The following is a 17579-nucleotide window of genomic DNA, read 5'->3' on the forward strand; positions in this document are numbered from 1 at the left end:
TTGTATGTCATTCTTTAACTTGAATTTCCAGGACCTGGCTGCTGCTGTCTGGAGAGCTTGCTGGCGGCACCTGTCTGTCGAGCTGGGCCGTAGGAGTCTCGGGAACAAAAACCTGATGAAAATGACAGGGCAGTTCTTAGGATGAGGAAGAGGGGGAGATTTAAAATACTGCAGGGTTGTGAGCAGCCTCCCTACCATTCAACGCCTAATTTTTGAGGTGGGGCAGGTAGGATTTGAATGGTGCGGTACACACACAATCACCCTCTAAAGGGACAGCACTTTCAGTGGCAGAAGAAGAAAATCCTTCAGTTCTCCCATGGCCAGTTATTATTACTAATTTAAATATTACCTTATTGTCTTACATATTCTGCCTACATGGGGGTGACCTACGTAAGTAAGTACTTAAGTGCTAGGTTTTTGGTCTACCTAATCCTTCCTTTAGGAAAAAAAAAATGCATAAAAACTCAAATTGAATCCTAACTCATCATTTTTACATTGGGTTCTATTAGAATATCCCTTTTTGAGGCTTTCAAATATTTTAGAGGGACAGAAACATTGATCTTGGCAACATGCCAGTGATGGTGACAGACCTAGTATATTGTCTCTGTTCGGTATAACAAACACTTGTTGAGTTCCTCTCAGATCAGGGCAAAGCACTAGGTACTGTGGAGATAGAAGGAAAAAAGGGAAGGAAAAAGCTCTTTCTTTTTGACCATTTAAAAGGGATATTAAATGATCACACATTGATATAATGCAAATTAAATATTTAAAATACCAAAAGCAGTAGGAAATGTAATGGAGGCCATGCCGAGGGAGTGTTTCCTCTGGTCGTGGAGATTTGGAGGGCTGTGAAGGGAAGCAGGGAGAGGTTGGAGTTTCAAGTGTGGCTGAGAATAGGCCATTTGTTCTGGAGTCAGGGAGGGCGATGCTTTGGCACCGTGCAAAGTCACTGCAGGACAACCACACTGAGGCTGGTCTCAAAACTCTTCTCATTCCCACACTGTCTGGCTAGCAACTCCCACAGACATGGCGTCTGGGAGGGAGCGTCACACCTCAGAAAGCCCTGTATGGGAAAGGACAGAGAGGCTGTCAAAATGGCCAGGCTTTAAGATGGCCCTGTGTCCTCCATTCTCCTGGACCCTCCTCAAATCATTCCAAAGTTGGAGTTTGGGAATGAAGGGACATGCCAGTTGGTAGCTTAGAGAAGGCACCTTTGGTCCTTTCAAACTACCAGTGCCGCACATCTGCTGGGGTTAAAGGAAACGAAGGAAAGCTAGGTTTCTGCTATCTTTCGGAGTGAGTTGGTGAGGTGGCCTCAGGTGAGGCTGGGAGTAGGGAAGCTTGCTTGTATGGAGGACAGGAGAGACACTGGTGCTTCACCTTGAGGATACTATTAGTCAAGGGGTGCGGGGTACAGAGTTGTCGGGGCTAAAGCCAGAATATCATCGATGTTGTTCTCCAGAAATAAGGTCGGTAAGCATGCTTAAGTGACAAACAGCTTTGGTGTGCAAACTAAAGTTTAGAAGCCTTGCCTCCCTCATTGGTGAGTGAGGACACTCAGGAAATTCTGTTTCCCATAAAAGTGAGCACCAAGATTGTTTCTGGCAGTTGCCCTGAAAGGTGTGAGGCAGTTTACAGAAATGGTTCACAGGATAAGTGTCAGTTCCCAAAACCTCACTCTTTTCATCCCTATCACCAAGAAGACAGTGAGCAGCACCTCTCAGCCTGCAAGCCGATTTCAAGCGGAGCCAGGAGGACAAAGAGCACCTAGTTGTTGGATATGGTGTAGAGAAAGGGGGTTAAAATTTTACTCTTGGGTTGAGGTGGGATCAGAAGTTTGCATCCTGCACGAATGGATCCAGGAAGCATCTAGAAGGAGAGAAGTGATGAATCATGCCTTCCCACCTCAGGTCATGGTCATTTCTCAATTTGTGTGATAAAGTCTCTGTCTGTGTTGGCCTGTTTGCTTTTTAAAACAAACAAGTACAAAATGTATTATAATTTGTCTAGCCTTGGTTATTAGGAGGTGCTTTAAGTGTCCTTCATGGAAGGAAGTAAGATATGAGGGAGGTACCAGAGATCAGAGTCTCCCCATTAGTTCCTCCTATGCTTTACCTTATAGCTTAAATGTGTCCTCTGAGCTTTATTTAATTTTCTGCATAAGCATCCAGTGTTGGTGTTTCTGGTGTGGGTTTTTTTTTTTTAAACTATCTTTAGTGATTTTAATATTTTTAATGATACTGACAGTGCCTTTAGAAATTATTTTGTATCATTTTGGGGCACCTGGGTGGCTCAGTCGGTTAAGCATCTGACTCTTGATTTTGGCTCAGGTCATGATCTCACGAGTTATGAGATTGCACTCTGTGTGGGGCTCCGTGCTCAATGGGGAGTCTCTCTGAAGGTTCTCCCTCCCTCTACCCCTCCTCTCAACTCATGTGCATGTCTTCTCTTTCTCTCTCAAATAAATAAGTAAATCTTCAAAGAGGTTTTTTTTTTTTTTAATATTTTATTTATTTATTTGACAGAGACAGATCACAAGTAGGCAGAGAGGCAGGCAGAGAGAGAGAGGAGAAAGCAGGCTCCCTGCTGAGCAGAGAGCCCGATGCGGGACTCGATTCCAGGACCCTGAGATCATGACCTGAGCCGAAGGCAGAGGCTTTAACCCACTGAGCCACCCACGTGCCCCAAAGAGGTTTTTTTTTTTTTAAGTAAATTATTTTGTATCATTTTAAGGTGCTAGGTTTCTAAAATAAAATTTTAATTTTTTAATTTCAGAACTAGGCTTTTTATTTCAGAAGATAAATAATTTTCTGTAAATATTCCGGAGGAAAATAGGTAACTCTCTCTGACATGTTTTTATTGTGATTTCGATTTCCACTCCATCGTTAGCTAATTTAAATCACCCGTAAACCAAAGTTTACCAACACCACTAGTTAATCTGGATAATGGATGCAAGATTAACTATTTTGGCAATTGAGTGGTTCTGATAACTGTGTAACTTCAAAATGCACTTTAGTCACGAAAAAGCCAATATGGAGAGTTTGGTGAAGTGAAAATGTTAAATTATTTTCCAGCACTGAGGTTGTTATTTGATTACCTAGCACTTTCCCTCATATCAATTCTTTCTTTGTGTCTTCAAAATAATAATTTCTGGGTTCTGCAGTTTGTCCAGGGAAAATAATTTGAGCTCCCTTCTTTAAAGCTAAATCAGAATGCTGTCAGTTACCTTTATTTACCTGAATTTATCAGGTATGTGAAATTTAACCCTAGGGGCTATAAGCACCACCTTCTGACATTTATTATCTTGCTGAAAGGTGAGCAGAGAAACAGCTTTGCTGTCGCCTCCATGATTTTAGAGATTATCTCTGGTCGACAACTGACCTGGACTCTAATGCTTTTTTAGGTGGTTGTGTTTGTCTAGATAGAACCAGGCAGAGATAGCATCATTCCCACCACGCCTGATTTAACTTGGCCTTGGATGATATCACAGACAGGGCTGGAACCTTTCACAGCAGATTACATCAATTTAACCATTATTTCAAGATTTTATCTTTTTGTTTGAACAGCTTAGCGCCAGAGATAACATTTTATAGACCCATGCTCCTTCTACACAAATGTTACTGCCATTTGGACCTATTCTGATGTCTCTCCCATAGACAATGGATTTTACTGAGTCATCCTTGGTCTGGTTTTCCCTGATCCTCACTGGGTTATTTGTGATAGAGCGGGGCCACCAGTGAAATCTCTGGTTCTTGGCCACTGATTTTATCTGCACAAAGCAGACCAGAATAGATAAGGATACAACTGTTTACAGAAACTCTTTACCACCACACTGGGGAGCACAGGCTTAGACTGTTAGGGTGGTAAATGTATGAGAGGTATGTGTGTGTTGGGGGGTGGAGGGGTTGTTGGTATTGAATTTGATTCTGATTACATGGTTACTTTTAGTGTTATTTGGATAGGATAAAAATCTCTAAAGTAATGTCCAAAGAAGTAAATAGCTGATTGATAAAATAGTTTTGGCTGGTTCTTTCACCCAGATCTCTGCACAAAATCTAGTGGTAAGGGTTAGTTAGGCCATGACACTTGGGTTCCTGGTGGGAGGATGCCAACTTTTCGTTTTCCAGATTGTGTTTATTTCCCATTTCTTACTTGGCAGCAGAGAACAACTCCCCTGGGTCAACAGAGCCAGAGCAATTTGGAAGGTCAAAATTTAATATATTTAGAGCTAGAAGAGCCAATTTTGACAATTTAAGCAAAAGATTATTTTCTTTGAGTATAGACTGTCCAAGAAGACTCAAATTCTGTGCATGGCTCTGCTATTTTGCTTTGGCTGGCTGACTTATAGGTTCTGGTTTCAACAGCTCTCCCCTGCCCAAAGTAAAAATATTGACACATATGAATTCGATGAGATGGTTAAGGAAAGGGGGTGGAAGGGATGGTACAGAGCAGATTTGATGATTCTATAAACATCCCACTGCTCAGAGAGGTCTTGGGCACGACTAATGTCTTCCAGTGGGAAAGGGACGCTTCCTGAGTAGCCAGTGTGACTCTCCACTCTTGTTTTGCTCTTTGCCTCTCTCTTTCCCTGAAAGGTCTGGGCTGTGCCACTGCCACCTCACCACACAGTGTCACAGGTGTGCTTACCTCCCAGCTGGCCATGTTCTGGTTTTCATAGGGCTCCCGTTCTCAGTGATGGTCCCAGACTTGCTGGACTTCTGTGTGTACCCCACCCCCAGAACCCAGAAGACATGCCAGGATGTCCTGGCTTCCATCCAGCCCAATGCAACTCTCAGTAAAACCTGAGCTTAAAAGGGGACACCCGTCTGTGAACCAGTGGACTATACACTTGATAGAGGAATTAAGAAACCTGAGTTCTCTCCCCAAATCTGCTCTGGATTTGGACTCTCTGCTTTCCTAGTGCTGATTAATTACATGTCATATTGCACAGCGTATTATGAAGCTGTTCTTTATCCTCAGTACAACCCTCTTGTCTAACGAATTCAAGAACATGGAGTTCCAAGTACTGAGGTTAGGGGAAGCATTTGGAACCAACTCAGTTTGGGCTTCCTATTTTCCTGTGGAAAGACTGCCATTTCTCACTCTAAGTGTTCTCTACTTGATAGTATTGAGTGTGTGGTGTGGATGGGCCCATTTTCTCTCTCTACATACATTATGGTCTGCTCCTCCAAGTGCTACATTTTAGAGAGGAAACCTTTGGTTTTCTTGGTATTGCCCATGACTGGGAGGATCAGTATGGCTAATTCTGGGATTTGGCACCCAGGAAATCCATGGGTCCTCCTCCAGCCTGGTCTTTCTCAGTAACAAAGCTGGTATTCTCATCTATGTCTGCCTTATTCTTTTGTCTTATCCATCATTTAGTTTGGAACTCAAGTGGGGAAAACAGAGGTATATTTTATTGGGGCCCTATTATCATGCCTGATGATCAAAGAGGAGTAAAATTTACTCCATACTCTCAAGAAGCTCACAGAACAGGGGGAGAGGTAGAGGTAAATGAAAATAGAAGCAAAACACTGTGACTTGATGTCGTAAGATGGGGGTGGGTGGGTTGTGGGCAGTGTAGAGTGGATTCAAGAACTCCTGTTATGGACTCATTCAACTTTGGCTGCATTCCCAGATGTTGAGTCACTGGTTGAGTGACCGGGGAGAAGTTACATTACTTCAATGCCTCATTTTTCATGGGTACAGTGGGGGTAATGACAATAACCACTTCATGGGGTTGTTGTAAAGTTTCAGTGAGATGATACATGTAAATTGATTAGCACAGTGTCCAGCCAGCAGAAAACATCTTACTTTTTAGCCACTGTTAGAAGTATGATGCCTATGCTGTGGAATGACTCTTCATGTGAGTACTATTATCCACAAAGAGGCGGAAAAGAAATTTGTCCATATGGTGGAAGGATGATAAGCAAAGTAACCCCAGGCTGTACCAATATACTTTTTTTTTGGGGGGGGGAGTATTACTGTGTAGGTTCTAGTTTGCTTCTTGTTAATAATAGTTTGTGTTGAGTTGTAGTTACTATCCTGATTGGCATCAAGCAACAGAGGGAAAGACGGTCCTTGAATAAATATGCCACCAACGTGTGTTTGTTTACTAAAGCAATTATTTCCCAAGGGCAAGAGAAGGAGAGAATATGGAAAGGAAGAGAAAAAGCAGAAGAAGGAAGGGACGGGAAGGAAGGAGAAGAGACAAAAGAGTACGGTTCAGTTCTCCCATAAATATGGCTGGTCATAATTTATATTAAGATCACCAAAGTAGTGAAAAAATAGTAGTATAATAATTCAGTACTGAGAAGAGGAAGTCACAGCCCAGATTACACTGGACAGAATACAGGTGGAAGGAAGGTATGCATTCAAGAAGAGGGAAAAAGAAAAAAAAGAAAACCTTGAAAGAATATGGAATCGAGAACCCTACTCTTTATTTGCTTATTTTTACTAGGATATCTGTAATCTTGAACTTTCACTGTATTTTCATAAAGTTCATATATACATTTTCTCATCAATACCCTTTCAACAACAGACTCAGTCTTACCAGGTGACTTTGATCCTATTCAGGTCTTGCTCTTATTTCAATGTTCTGGTACTGCCATGACTTTGCAATGGGAACAAGGAGGCCCTGTTATAGGCCTCTTTAATAATGTCAACATCCAACCATCCGCTTATGGCCACACTCCTCCCACCTTCCTCTTGGCTGCTTTATTCCAGCCTCCTTTTGGCTCTTCAACCGTGACAAGCACACTAGTTCCTCACCGTGTGGTTCCCGCTGCCTGGAACATTCATGCCCAGACTTTCATGCTTCTCACGACTTCACTTCCTGTAGGTCTCTGCCAATGTCATCTTATTGGAGAAGGCTTTCTCTACCTGGTTTTATCCAAAATGGGACTCATCTCTCCCAGTTTACCCCTCCATCTTTCCCTTGCTGCATTAGTCTCCAAAACAGAGATCACCATTTGTCATGGTGTATGCTTATCCGTGTACTTGCTTATTACTCTCTTCCCTTCTTGTGTTAGGTTGGGTTTCCTAGAAGCAGAAACAGGGGTAGGATTCAAATGCACAGTGAGGGAATGCTGTTCAGGAAAGATCTGCAAGGGAGCGAGGGAAGCAGGAGAACCCAAAGCGAAGCAGTCAGGCAAGGGGATGGTGTCAGGCAAAGTCTAATCTTGGGAGAGTTCTTGGTACATGAATTGTGCTGGGAGACAAGGGCCTGGCCTTTTGTGCCCCATAAGTTAGTCATTAGCTGTGGACAAGGGAGAGGGCCTTGTGACATCCTGGCTGAGGCCCCTCAGTTGAGGACAGTTCTCTTGGAAATGGGTGCAGTTGGGAGCTGGGAGCCAACACACAGAAACAGGGAGAGGATGTGCTGACTGGGTGAACAGAATCTGAGATAGGCGACTGAAGGACATCTGACACACCTCCACTACAATATTGTCTCCATGAGATCTGGGAACTTGATTTTTTTTTTTTTTGTTATGTTTTGTTTTGTTTTGTTTTTAGATTGTATCTCTAATAACACAGAACAGAGAGAGCTTGGTAATAGTTGGTTTTCAGCAAATATTTGTTGGATGAATTCATGTACTTGTTGAACTGTCAGTGATAGTTCTAGAGGTACAATGGTGAATGAGACAACATTTTCCTGCCCTCATGGAGCTTATGGTCTAATGGGCATTTCAAACATAGGCAATTAAAACACAGTGGGACAAATTCTGTCACAGGAAAAGCAGAGAGTATTAAGGACACACAGTAGGGGCACTTAAAATCCAGAATTTAAGAGGAACAGGTATTAGAAACCTTATGGTATGGTTCAGGGCTGTGTTTTCCGGGGTAATTGAGGGATTCCTTGAACATCTGGTAATTGGCTTTTTTTTTTCTCTCCTCTAAAGGAACCCCCCTTATGGTATTTAGGTTTAATGGTCAGTGGGTAAGTCTGTTTTAAGAAAGAGAACTCAAGTGCCCTGAGGAATACAGCTATAACAGTGATACCTTGGCCCCGGGTGATGCTCTATAAACCCTGGTGATGAATTCACTCTGATCTACCTGAGCGAGTCTACACTTGGTGGACACAAACTGCCCTCCCTGGGTTTTATCCTTGTTGTTTTTTGTCTTTCGGTTGTGTGTAAAATTTCACATATTTTATGGAATGGTGTGTGTGTGTGTGTGTGTGTGTGTGTGCATGTGTCCATGGGTGCAAAGGGTAGTGGGATTTGGCTTGGTTTATGATACGACTTTCAAGTTTGAGTCATGTGCCTTAAGATGCTTTCATAATTCACCTTGAAAAATGGGAAAAATAGGTTTTGGTGAAATATGAAAGGGCTATTGAAATGTCACGGGGTGGTTATGTAAGTGTGAATTATATAATGTCTGAAGGTAGGGGCTAGAGGGGGGTTATTGTTCAGAAAATTTCTGGTAATTTGAATACAGTCAAAACAAAAATGTTCTTGGGCATTATTTTGTTTATTGCTAGCTTTTGGCAGAGTTGTTTTGAAGGTTATTAGCTGTGTGCAGGCTGGGCAGTTAACCTGAGCACAGGGCTGGGTCTCTGGCTCTGAGTATCCACCTCTGCCCCATTCGTGCTCCACTTCTTCGCCCCTCAATGGACACTCTTGATTGGCTGTTCTCTTAACCACCCCTTGGAACAGTTGCCTCGAGACCTGCCATATTTAGTGGGGGCCCACCCTGCTAATTTATTTTTCCGGCTTTGTGCTTGAATTTCTTCTAGATTTAGAGCTTTGATGGAAGGGATATAATATATCAGAAAACTAGATGGTTTGGTTTACCAAATACTAATTTTTTGTAAGATGATAGTTCCCTAAATGCTAGTTAGTTATTAAATACATTTTATGTAAGTTTGTTGAATGTTAGGATACTGGTGAAAATAAAGAGTGGGTGCATATTGCCATGGTTCATAAATTGAAGGCTGACCTAAATAATGGTGATATGGAGTAAATAGGAAGACTCTTGGACAAGCAGGCAGGAGAGATTGGTTCTTGGTATTACTTAGTCATGCCCTTTGGCGAGATGTTTGACCTTTCTTGCCCTCAGTTTCTCCGTAAGACTAGATAAACTTTAAGAATCCTTTTAATTCTATGTGACTAGTTTCTAGGTCTACATAGCTGGAAAACTTGCAAAATCAGCAAGGATGTGTTTTCATTCAGGTATCTTAATCTCCTAGAACTTTGGGTCAAATAAGACTTATAAAGAATGAAACCAAGTGGTAGAGGCTCCAGAATATGAGATACCCTAAATTAATTTTGATCAAAGGTATTTTTTTTTTAAATGAAATGGATTACTACAATAATAATATGCTTGGGTGAAGGGCACTGGCTCCAGACAAAGAGATTGTTTTATGACTCTCCCAGTTCTTATCAGGGAAAGCTAATATTTTCATCAGAACTGGAATATGTTCTCCCTAGGGAAAGCCGATGCCATGTAAGCCAACACATATATTGTCTTGGGGCTTAAAGGGAAATTCTATACTGGAGACAATCAGAAACATTCACATATCTCTTTTCTCTTTAAGCAAAAACAGAGCTTCACCAACAAATTTGGGAAGTTGTCATATTTGAATTGTTTTCCTTTTCAGAGGAAGGGTGTGCAGTATTGGATACAGGGAGAAAGGTTTTTCTAGAAAGTTTTAATTTTTTTTGAAGATGGGGAGGAAGAACCCGCGTTTGAGGCAAAACAGTCATAAAATGTCATTTATATATCGACCCATATTTACAAACACCATCCTTTAGCAGATAAGCATGGCTGTTAAGTGCCGGCCAGTTATACTCACTATCTCTTTATAGCCAGAGACACCATTAGGGCCATTAACAGTTACTTACACTAAGCAGAATGGAATAAACAGAAAACTGGCTATGGACAGAAAAATGCGATCAAGTGGGATTGTCATTAAAGGGAAGTTCTATAGGGGGTGAATGGTTGGGATTCTTCCATCAGTCCTAGATCAGAATTACCTCCATACCCTCTCTGTCCTTCCAACAGATGCTCCAGTCAGAATACGCAGCCCTCAGCTGACCTACCGGTAAGGAAACAACCCAATCATACAGACATTTCCATAGAAGGGTTTAAATTTTTTTAAATTTAGTTTTATTTTTTCAGTGTTCCAGGATTCATTGTTTATGCACCACACCCAGTGCTCCATATAATGCGTGCCCTCCATAATACCCACCACTAACCTCACCTAACCTCTCACCCCCTCCCCTCCCAAACCCTCAGTTTGTTTCTCAGAGTCCATAGTCTCTCATGCTTTGAGGAGGGCTTGACATAAAGACCTTTTGTAAAATTTCAGGTTTGTTTTTTCAACATGATAAGTATGATTTTAAAATTAAAAAGAATTAATTCTAAATACCACAGCTTATTTAATAGCATAAAGTGAGCCTAGCTATACTTTCAACTTTCAACATTCTCTTTCTCTGTGTGTGTGTGTGTGTGTGTGTTCAGTTAGCCACTGTATAGTACATCATTAGTTTTTTTTTTATTTTTTTATTTTATTTTATTTTTATTTATTTATTTATTTTTTAAAAGATTTTATTTATTTGACAGAGAGGCAGGCAGAGAGATCACAAGTAGACAGAGAGGCAGGCAGAGAGAGAGAGGGAAGCAGGCTCCCTGCTGAGCAGAGAGCCAGATATGGGACTCCATCTCAGGACCCTGGGACCATGACCTGAGCTGAAGGCAGCGGCTTAACCCACTGAGCCACCCAGGCGCCCACATCATTAGTTTTTGTGGCAGTGTTCAACTATTCCTTAGTTGTGCATAACACCCAATGCTTATCATCACACAGGTCCTGCTTAATACCCATCACCTGGTTACCCTATCCCCCACCTCCCAACCTTCTGTAACCCTCAGTCTGTTTCCTGGAGTCCAGAGTCTCTTATGGTTTGTCTCTCTCTCTCTGATTTCTTCCTGTTTTCCCTCCCTTCCTTGTGCTCCTCTGCGCTATTCCTTATGTTTTACGTGTGAGTGGAACCATATAATTGACTCTCTCTGCTTGACTTATTTCAATCAGCATCATCCCCTCCAGTTCATCCACGTCGATGCAAATGGTGCGTGTTCATCCTTTCTGATGGCAGCTATTCTTTTGGACATGAGTACTGCAAGGTAAGATGACATTGGTGAGTCAAGAGTTAACCCCCCCCCCCCCCAGCAATTTTCCTCACCTCATAAGGAGGCAAAGACTCAGTCCTGGATATTACTTCCCTCCTTGATTTATTAGATTTTACGGGAAATTTAACGTGGTATGTCCTTTGTATCAAACCACTAAACGAGGGTATTTCACTTTGAGGAAATCCTATACTCTCCAAAAGGAATTTCGCAATTAGTGGGGTGAAATTCACACGACTAGCAAAAGTTTCATGCTTCACAAAAGACTCTTTTAGTGAACCACTCCCAGCGCTCTAACAGCGCTCTAAAAAGACGTGTTAAGTGAGGAACATAAGCCTGTTTCCTGAGTAATGACTCCAGGTAAATTGACACATAATGGCCAAATGTTCTTCGTGCCCAGCAGGACCCAGGAGAAATCAGCTAATTTATAATTAAAATGCCTCTGTGCACTGGCATCAAACCTTCCACCCTGCTTGGATGCAAAATTGTATTTTAGTGTTCAGAAGGTTTTATTTTATTTTTTTCTTAACCACCTCTCTGCCTCTCAACAAGAGGTTCTTTTGGGTGACACCTTTTTATTTATGAGAGAAAACATTTGCAAATCTTTTATTTTTTGTTTAACTTTGTTTTTACCAGAACCCGTGTATGGTGTATTCATGGAGACCAAATTAACTAATAGGGTTTAACTGTGGGTTGAGTGTTCTGGGGAAGTGTTTGGGTACTGAACTTATAAACAGAAGTCCAGTGTTCAGGGTCCCTAGAGAAATAATGACGGGTCCTGCTCACTGAACATTTTGTGCTTCAGGGCAGGCAGTGAAGGGTAGGGGAGGGGAAGAGAGACCAAGTGTGTGTAGAAGTCACAGAGATGTTCCCACCAACCTGATTGTTAGGTATTTTTTTTTAAAGCAATGATATGCAGAACCTGTTATTGGAATAACTGATGAAATCATGTAATGAATATGTTCGTGGGTGATTGGGGTTGGCTGTTAAGAGAAATCTGGAGCTGTTTTTAAAAAGGCCTTGCAGACTGTCGGACTCCTCTTGGAATGCTGGTTGTGAGCTGCTCACAACCCAGCTACACTTCATTGAAGCTCTTTTTGTCTCCAAGCTCGTGACACTGGAAGAATTTTTTTTTTTTTAAGTTGTTGTCTTTGTTAGAACCTTCTATTTTGGACAAAGGGGAGAGTGAGAACAAAAGTAGAAATGCCCCTTGTTCGAAAAAGAAAAGACATAGCCAAGAAAACTTTATGGGCCCAGCATGCTTCCGCTGCGCTACTCTACTGCCAAGAAAATTTTAAAACGCTTTATTTTTTCAATCCAAAAAGGTTTTATTTTTTATTTCTCACTTTTCTGCTACATGTCTAGATCACCTCCCACTTGAAGGAATCAGGGAGGAGTTTGAAGAATAAGAAGATTTTTTTTTTTTTTTGATAAAAACATTCTGATTTTTTAGAGTCATGTCCCGGAGAGGTAAAGAGAACAATGAAGTGTGGCCCTTGCTCTTGGTCTTCTCTTTCTCCATTACTTCCTTTCTACTTCCTCATTTAGCATGACCGTTAATGTGTAACATTCAAGCGCGCTCGTAATGCTCACTTTCTTTCAGTAGGACTTTCCAGCAAACTTACCCACTCTATTGTTCATAGGAAATTAGCCGAGTGGAGGTGTGCACTTGGTAACTTGACATACATCCACAACCCAGGACATCTTCTTCTTGTCTCCAGCTGCCAGATCTACCAAGTCAACATGCTATCTCTGTCTCTATTTCTGCATTCCTATTAAAGAAGCAAAATGTTACTTTTTAGGGGCCATTAATTGAATAATTGATAGGTCATTTTCTTTCTGGTAAAAATGGATTGCAGGTGTTGCATGGAAGGATTTTAAAGCAATTACAGAGAGAAGGGTAGTGGTGTAGAGCCTGCCTGGGAGCTCAGAGGAGGAAGTCTAGAAGAATGTAGTCACCAGAGAGGGTCTGCTTCAAGAAATGGCTCACGGGGTTCACAGACAAGGGAGTCAGTGAGGCAGAGAGAGACACACATTCCACCCATCTCTAAGGAGGCAGATATCAACTTGTCCTGGAAACCAAGCCAGTCCTGTTTGTATAGAAAAAGCACAAATAATTTTTTAACTAAAGTCACTTTCTAAGGAGAGATTTTTTTATAGGTAAAATGTTATGAGAGTAAATATTTTAGTGGGATGGTTTCTGAACACAATTAAGCGCAGTGTGATCACAGACTCATCAGTTTACATCTGTTGTCTGTCATAGTAATACCTCTTCTCACTCTCAAAAATGCCTGTTTGTGTCATATATTATATGGTCATGCTAATGTCCATTGAGACCAGCCTTTAGAAATGGGGCCTTATTAAATTAAGCGTTAGATCATGGAATTCTATCTTTGCTGTTAAGGATTTTGCAGTCTAAAACAGAAAATTCTAGAAATAGTATTCAGTATGGAGAGTAAATACTTCTGTCTTGTGTTAAGGATATACACAGGGGATGACCTCAAGTTCTCATTTCTGACTTCCTTTCCTAGTAATGTCTGCCTGCATATCTCTAAGAAATTTCACTTTCCTTTAGACAAGGGTCAGGAAAGGAACAGGGGGCAAGGCTGTATATGACACAGGCATATAAATATCTTTGGGGTGCCTGGGTGGCACAGTTGGTTGAATGTCTGACTGTTGGTTTCAGCTCAGTTTATGTCCTTTCAGGCTCTCAGAGTCTGACTGGGATTCTCTCTGCCCCTTCCTTCCCACCCCCCATGCTCTCTCTCTCTCTTAAATAAATAAATCTCACAAAAAATAATAAAAGTAAATATCCTTTATATAAGCAAGGCAAATAAAACTTGCTTTCCTGCTAAACTTACACAGTGAGGCTGCTGGCAGTTTCTATCTCAGTGGATTAGTAAAAACACTGAGATCTCTCATCATTGTGATCCAAGCCTAGAACCCAGCATTGTTAGGAACTCCAGGGGGAGATTGTTGTCTGTCTGTGGCTGGTCCAAGGATGACAGGATGCCCTGATCACAGCATTGAAATAAAATTCTTTCCTCGCAGCCTTGTTCTGCTTCAAGATCTTCAGAGGACAGCTGTTCCCTGGAAGGCTCTCCCACAGGCCCGTGTCGTGATCACACATGCAGTTCCACAATTCAGCCAGCAGGGAGAGGTCACCGGCTCCGGTAGGCATCCGGGTTTCCAGCAGTCCAGTTCTTTCTCCAGTTTTCCTGCCAGCTCAGTGTCCTCTAGCGGTAACTCGCCTCCTGAGTGAGCACGGCTGGCCCAGCAGATGCACCGTGAGATCCACAGAGATCAGGCCTCTTCGCTGGGGTTTTCTAATGAATGCGATATTTGCAGGCCTACTAAGTGCCGGGTAGTATGTCGTCCTCTGCCCCGCCCCAGGCTCTCAGGAACCCTCTGAGAAAGAGGCCCATCACACCATGCGTAGATAAGCAAACTGACCTTTCAGGAATCTAAATGCTGTGTAGTAACAGTCAGAGGCAGGATTTGAAACTCGAATTCCTGAGCACTCAACCGGATGTGTTTTGTCTTGTTTGTTGTGGTTGTTTTTTTAAACAGTGCTCTACCATTTCACGATTCCAAGCAGATAAACATTTTCTGGCTCCGAATGAGTCCTAGAGGCAATCGATGAAGGAGACTTCAGAAGCCTGGGTTTATCCTGCCTCATGTGAATTGCCTCTGACCTTCCTGACCAAAGGCCTCCTGAGAGGCCATAGGGCAGAGTGAAAGAAGAAAGAACCGGCTTTTAAGCCAGAATCACATGGCTTTCAATCCTCACTCCACCACTGCACAATAAATACTTTATGTTCTGCTATGCTCGAGGCCCTAGAATTACAGTTTTGTACACGAGAGAGAAAATATTTGTGGTCGGATTTTTTTTATTCTAGCTGCCCCTTGGTTTGTCATCTCTGAAATAGGAGAGGGTGTACCCCTAACCATTTGTGGAAAGCCAGTGTTTAAAGTTATTCAATATATTAGGGAAATAAGGGTGTGTTGTAATTGAGGGCACATGATGACAACGGTGACCCAGTGTGAAGCACGTTTCGCAAGTGAGGATAATCTGACTGGTCTAATGTTTGGAGAACCCTCTTTTGGGCTGGCTGGCTGCATATAGGAGGTTTTGCATGATCCCGTATTTCAAGTAAACAAGTCCTGAATTCTTTCTGTGACATTAAAGGAGTGAGCTAACTCTTGCCCTATTTTGTCGAGACTGAATGTTGTGTCCCCTCAAAATTAGTATGTTAAAATCCCCTTGCCCTGTGTTGTGGCATTAGGAGGCGGAGTCTCGGGAGGTGAATAGGTTATGAAAGCAGAGCCCTCATGAATGGGGTTAAAACCCTTATAAGAGAGGCCCTGGAGAGCTTCCTTACCCTCTCTGTCATGTGAGTTACAGCAGAAATATGTCATCTCTGAACTGGGAGGGGGACGTCACTGGACACAGAATCTGCTGGTGTGTTGATTTCAGACTTCCCAGCTTCCAGAACTTTGAGAAGTAAATTTCTGTTGTTTAGAAATCACCCAGTCTATGCTAGGAACTTTCTCTTTCCTTTTCCTAATATAATGATTGAGAACATTGGCTTAGGAAACCGAGAATCATAGAATGTTATAGCGTGAGAAGAAGTTAAAGATTTTCTAAAAAATATGCAGATTAGAACACAAATGGAATTATGTGTCTTGTCCAAGGTCATTCTTTAGTTCATTCATTCAGTGAATATTTATTGTGCTTCCATCATATGCTAGGTACTGTTCTACTTGTTGAGTTACAGTAGTAAGCAAAACAGATGTGGTCATTGCTTTCGTGGATGTATATTTTAATGGGAAGGGAACATTTGGTAAAAATTATACAAATAAATATATAGTAGGTCAGAAAACATAATTAAGCAAGGCAAGGGATAAAGAATAATGAAGGAAAGTGCTCTTTTAGATAGAATGTTCAATGGAGATGACATTCAAGCAGAGTCCTGAATGAGATGAGGGAGTGAACCGTATGGATACCACATGGATACCTTCCATATGGAAGGAGAATTGCAGGCAGATGGAAGCAAGTGCAAAGGCCCTGAGGTGAATTCACACTCAAAGGTCAATGTAGCTGAAATTGATAGAGGGAGGGAAGAGTGACAGGGAATGTGACCTGACAGTAGCAAGGGAAGATTCACATCACACAGGGTCTGGTGGCCATGGGAACAGTTCTGGATGTTTAGGGTTTCAAGTAGAAGAGTGATGTGATTTATTTATGTTTCAAAAGGAGATGACTCGCAAATCAAGATCAGCCAGAACCCAGGTCTCTTTAAGGTAGATGCCACAGGCCCTCCCATTATACCATGCAGCTCTGTATACTTGCAGTTAACCTAGAAATCTTAGGAAATCTCTGTATTTACACACTGCATTACCAAGATGGATACTTTAAACCAGAGTTCTGTAAACACAAATAATAAAAATTATGCTCACACCTTCTCTTTTTCTTATCTCACTGAAAGAAAAGTAGCAACATTTTAAATTTTTAATTGAAAAATTTTTTATTAAAATTTTTTATTAAATTTTTTTCCAAAAAATTGAAAAAAATTTTTTCAAAAAATTAATTTTATTAAAATTTTTTATTAAAATTTTTTTATTCAAGCATAATCAACAGTTTTATATTATATTAGTTTAGATGTGCAACATAAATATTTAATTCTATACATTAGTGCTCATCACGATAAGTGTACTCTTAATCCCCTTCACTTATTTCCTCCATCCCTATACCCACCTCCCCTCTGGTAGCCATCAGTTTGTTCTCTGTATTAATGGGTCTTTTTGTTTGTCTCTTTTTTTTTTTTAAGATTTTATTTATTTATTTGACAGACAGAGATCACAAGTAGGCAGAGAGTCAGGTGGAGAAAGAAGGGAAAGCAGGCTCCCTGCTGAGCAGAGAGCCCAATGTAGGGCTTGATCCCAAGATCCTGAGATCATGACCTGAGCTGAAGGCAGAGGCTTTAACCCACTGACCACCAAGGTGCCCCTGTCTCTTTTTTTCTTTGCTTGTTTTGTTTCTTAAATTCCACATATTGTTGAAATCATATGACATTTATCTGTCTCTGACTGATTTCACTTAATATTATACGCTCTAGATCCATCTGTGTTGTTGCAAATGGCAAGATATCATTCTTTTTTATGGCTGAGTAATATTCCATTATATACATAGACCACATTGTATATATAGATCACATCTTCTTTATCTATCATCTATTGATGGACACGTGGGTTGCTTCCATACCTTGGCTATTGTAGATAAAGCTGTAATAAAAATAGGGGTGTATACATGTTTTAAAATTAGTGTTTTCATTTTCTTTGGGTAAATACCCAGTAGTAGAATTAGTAGATCATATTATTATTCTAGATATGTCTCCTTTGGCAAGGGAAACAAAAGCAAAATTAAACTTTTGGGACAACATTTTGATTTT

At 41.3% G+C, this 17579-nt stretch overlaps 2 long non-coding RNA genes across 2 annotated transcripts; one reads left to right on the plus strand and one right to left on the minus strand.

The window, feature by feature from the left end:
• The first annotated feature begins 1823 nt into the window (after positions 1-1823).
• LOC132020666 (uncharacterized) lies at positions 1824-11122 on the plus strand. The gene is made up of 3 exons (XR_009405056.1): positions 1824-1910; positions 10006-10045; positions 11033-11122. It is a non-coding gene; the product is annotated as an uncharacterized LOC132020666 (long non-coding RNA).
• Positions 10909-14064, minus strand: LOC132020665 (uncharacterized). The gene is made up of 3 exons (XR_009405055.1): positions 13989-14064; positions 12753-12899; positions 10909-11117 (listed from the first exon to the last, which is right to left on the minus strand). It is a non-coding gene; the product is annotated as an uncharacterized LOC132020665 (long non-coding RNA).
• Between the last annotated feature and the right edge of the window lie 3515 nt (positions 14065-17579).

Source organism: Mustela nigripes, chromosome 6 (genome assembly GCF_022355385.1).
Source record: "Mustela nigripes isolate SB6536 chromosome 6, MUSNIG.SB6536, whole genome shotgun sequence".
Classification (NCBI taxonomy): domain Eukaryota; kingdom Metazoa; phylum Chordata; class Mammalia; order Carnivora; family Mustelidae; genus Mustela; species Mustela nigripes.